Source organism: Meles meles, chromosome 2 (genome assembly GCF_922984935.1).
Source record: "Meles meles chromosome 2, mMelMel3.1 paternal haplotype, whole genome shotgun sequence".
NCBI lineage: Eukaryota > Metazoa > Chordata > Mammalia > Carnivora > Mustelidae > Meles > Meles meles.
In genome coordinates, this window is record NC_060067.1 from 184,080,381 (window position 1) to 184,085,118 (window position 4,738).

At 38.5% G+C, this 4,738-nt stretch overlaps 1 non-coding gene across 1 annotated transcript; it reads right to left on the bottom strand.

Annotated features, from left to right (window-relative positions):
- Positions 1–636: 636 nt before the first annotated feature.
- LOC123937695 lies at positions 637–773 on the bottom strand. Its single transcript, XR_006817523.1, has one exon. It is a non-coding gene; the product is annotated as a U4 spliceosomal RNA (small nuclear RNA).
- Positions 774–4,738: the final 3,965 nt, after the last annotated feature.

Sequence of the window (4,738 nt, forward strand, 5' to 3'; positions counted from 1 at the left end):
CTCAGATCCATCCCCTTCTTCACAGAAATATCCACGAGTATCTCTGAATTATCTAGAATGACCGCATAGTTTTATCTGTATTAAGAAACACATGAGGAGATCTTTAGTTGACTAGAGAATATCCATTAGAATAAACACAAAGCTCATTAAAATGCTCATCTAGAAAAAAAAATTCACCTATATTCCAGTAAATTTTAGTTAAAAATTTTACTATACAAATACATAATGTAGAATTATTTTCACAAAACACATTTACCTCTCCATCAACTGCTTTTGAGAAACGTGAATTTCACTTACATCTTATCAGGCTTTGACTACCCCCACCTTCCCTTCCAGTCAATCCCAGTTATCTGACTGAATACCTTTCGGGAAATACAATCTGTGTGGGTGAAGAGATTAAATTGCCTGTTATTTAAGAGTTTCTATTACTATTTGGGGATTTTGAGCATATTTCTGACTCTAAGAGAGTTAAAAGAACAAGTTAAAAGAACGAGATGATACATATAAAATTATTTGGAAACTTACCTTGCAGACAGCATATTATAAACTTAAATTATCTTAATATGTAATATTTAAATTTACTATTGTTTTTGTCATCCTACCACATTCATCTATTGCTTCAGAGAATTCCTCTTCTCCCATGGGTATAAATTTCCAATTTTATACTAGGTTATTCTCAGGGCAAATTTTCCATTCTCTCCTATACTTTCAATTAGCAATAATCGCGCCTCGGATAAACCTCATTGGCTACGATACTGCCACTGCGCAAAGCTTCTCTCCTATACTTTCAATTTGTCAAGACACAACTAAAATGTAACCTTCTCTATCTTTTTACATTCCCTGTCTATTTGCTTTTAAACTTCCATGTACCACTGATAGATGATGTTTATCACGCTGTATCAGGAAAGCCAAGGATTCAGGAACTCAAATGATTTCCCATGAATTCTTTATCTTCTCTTTCTTCTTTTCTTGCTTTATACAAGATCAAGAAAATTAACTGTAGTGAGGTCACTTACCTTTCCTTCTTTTAGCCATAGACAGATTATTTCAAGCAGCCTGCCCTGACTCTCAACTGAAGGCAGGAGTAGGTCTAGACTGGGAGCTGCTGTGAGCCTTCCCTTCATTCTTAACCCAGAAAGGTATCAGTAGTTCATCTATAAAGAACCTCACAGCTTGACTTTGCTACACATTTGTAGAGCTCTATTTCCAAGTTATAAGTACAGTATGAAACTGGATTTGTAACTTAAATGTATCCCAGGCAAAAAACTTACCATATGCAAAATGCTTTAAGGGTAGCAATATCTCCGCAGTGTGGTGGGATGAATCTAGGCATTTCACACCACTGGTGGCTCCTGATGACCCAAGATATCCTTAAGCTTACTTACCCCAGATATCCAAGACATAGTTTCTTAAAGCAACTTCTATTTTACCTTACCTACCAACAATGTTCCTAAAACATTAGTCTGATCAGCAGTCCCAGCCAACCTGAACCACACATGCCTGCTCGTCACTAGAGGCCAAAAAAAACTTACTCTCATCTGCAAACCAAAGAGTCCACCTTCCCGGCATTATTACCACGTCTTTACACTTTAAGACTTCTAACTGTGAGCTACACAAAAGGCTATAGCCACTGACCATACTAGATGTTTTGTTTCTTGCCTCTACTAATCTTCTTAATTTTGGCTGCACAATGTAACCACCCAGAGAGGTCTGGAAAAATGATGCCGAGGTTCCAACCAAAATTTGAATGTAAATGGTGTGTCATGAGGGGTGACTTAGATATTAAGATTTTTAAAAAACTCAAGTGATTTTAGGATAAACCAAATTTGCAAACCTGCTACTGTACATGAAAAGTAATTTCTATAAAATCAACTTGCTATGAATTGAACTGTCATTGTCCCTACTCCCCCTAACATATACATAGGACAAGATGTCCTAACTTCTGGGGTGCCTGGGTGGCTCAGTGGGTTGATCCTCTGCCTTTGGCTTGGGTCATGATGTCAGGGTCCTGGGATCCAGCCCCGCGGGCTCTCTGCTCAGCGGGGAGCCTGCTTTCCCCTCCCTCTCTCTCTCTGCCTGCCTCTCTGTCTACATGCTATCTCTCTCTCTGTCAAATAAATAAATGGAAAAAAAAAACCAGATGTCCTAACTTCCTATGCCTAGGAATATGACCTTGTGTATAAATATGGTCTTTAAAATGGGGCCATATTATAGGGTGGGCCCCTAATCCAATATAAAACATTCCTTCATAAAAAGAAAAAAAAAAAACCCAAAACAAAAAAAAAAGTCATGTGAAGAGACAGAGCCATAGGGATAATGCCATGTGAAGTAAAAGACAGAGAAGGAGATGATATCAATAAGCCAAGAATACCAAAGACTGTCCGCAAACCACCAGAAGCTAGGAAAGCGACATGGGACAGTCTTCAGAAGGAATCAACCTTGCCAACACCACGATTTTAGATTTCTAGCTTCCAGAACTTGGAGACACTACATTTCTGTTGTTTAAGCTACCCATTTTGTGCTACTTCATTATAACTGCCCTAGCCAACTAAACCACTTCACATGAATTTTTTAAATTTTTTTTGTAAATTTTATTTATCTGACAGACAGAGATCCCAAGTAGGCAGAGAGACAGGCAGAGACAGAAGGGGGAGCAGGCTCCCTGCTGAGCAGAGAGCCTGATGTGGGGCTCGATCCCAGGACCCTGAGACCATGACCTGAGCTGAAGGCAGAGGCTTTAGCCCACTGAGCCACCCAGGTGCCTACACATGAATTTTTTTTAAAGGTTTTATTTATTTGAGAGAGAAAGCACATACACAAGCATGGGGAAGGGGCAGAGGGAGAAGCAGACTCTCCCCTGAGCAGGGAGCTGGACAAGAGCTTGATCCCAGGACCCTGAGATCATGACCTGAGAGGAGGCAGATGCCCAACCAACTGAGCCACCCAGGTGCCCCTCATCCCAGAATAGCACTGCAAGGACATCCCGCACTCTCTTGGATTCTAAGTTTTGGAAATCTTAATAGTTAAGCTGCAAAAGCAGGAGAAATCTGACCCAAGATATGGGTGCAGTTTAAGAATCATAGACATTAAATTCTCATATTCTTATATAATGCATCATTTCCCTCAGGAAATCGAAGAGAGGCTTGAGAGCCATTGCTCCAAATTATTAATCTGTGTCTCAAATAATTGTTTCACTTTCAACTCACTCACCTAACCTAACCCTCCACTTCTCAGATGGGGGCTATTTTCCCCCAAGACCTTTTGTGATTTGTGCAATGACTTTTTTCTAAGCTTACATCTTTACACACACACAAATTATCTGTATGATGTAGTAAAAGCAAATTTTGAGAACTGCAAATAGTCAAGTAAAAAAAATCTGCCCCAGGGGAACGTGGGTGGTTCAGTTGGTTTGAGCATCTGACTCTTTGATTTCAGCTCAGGTCATGATCTCAGCATGGTGGGATTGAGCCCGGCTTCTGGCTCCATTCTCAGAAGTCTGCTTGACCCTCCTCCTCTACTCCTCCCTGACTTGCCCTCTCTCTCAAATAAATATTAAAAAAAAAAAAAATCTGTCCTCCAAAATAGGTAAATAAGACTTTACACTTTCTCAGACCCCAAAAGACTGAAGCCATTTTGTAGTATTTTCCTTTTCTTCCCCTTTACTCTGTCTTCCTGAAGAACACAGTCCCCACAATATCTACAGAAACAAATACAAATGTTCTGCCACTTCCTATAGAAATTAGCTTGCATTTTTAGGAAATCTGAATAAAATTAGACCACTGACCTACCTAATCATGTAAAGGAACCTACTGCATAAGCAACAGGATTTAAGTCAGAGCTTGCTTTTTTACAGGATGATCCAGATTATCCTGGTTACTTATTGGGACTTTAGGAAAATTAAATCACCTCTGAGTCTCAGTTTCTACATGAAGAGTAAGATTAATATGTACTTCTAGGTTGTTAAAAATATGAAGGGAAATACAATATGATAAACTGTTCATGTAAAAGTCCCTTTATGAATATTCTGTCATCATCATCTCAGCATTGTAGAACCACCCCTGAGCAAGGCTGCAGGAAAACCTTTCCAGGGGATCATCGAACACAGAAAATACAAAACAACATTACAGTATTATTTCTATGTTCCAAAGCATTGAATTATCAGGCTTCTTTTAACAAACCTAATTTTCCTTGCAAGAAAGTAGTAGAATACTTGAAAAAATTTTTAAAAAATATTCACATTTTCTGCAATACCACCTCCCCACCCAGATAAAATACCCAGGAAAATTAAGTTCTCTGTTTAGAATGATATCAGGAAGTCTTGACACTGTTAGTAATAGGATCAGTCTTAGGATGTCTTCATTTCATATGTCACTATGATGATATCCTCAAATCTGAAGTCTTGATTATATCTAATTGCGTTTTCAGAAATCACTAGAGTCCTAAACTTAGTCTTAGAGATTCCAGACTATATTACTTTTCTAAGTTCCCAATTTTATGCTGCATATGCATTTATTGTTCTAATTAGTGTAGGGTCCTTCCATTATCATCATTCATCACTCAGTTTCAACATAACCCTTTTCACTAAATACGTGTTGAAAGCCACATGAATGCGAAAACTCTGGGGTAATGAACTGGATTCCAATTCAATCAAGTGTTAGAAACTTTTATTGGATTACTTTATATGGATTCTTTTACAAAGTCAAGCTCTTTACTTTCTGGCCCTTTGTGGTTTTAGATT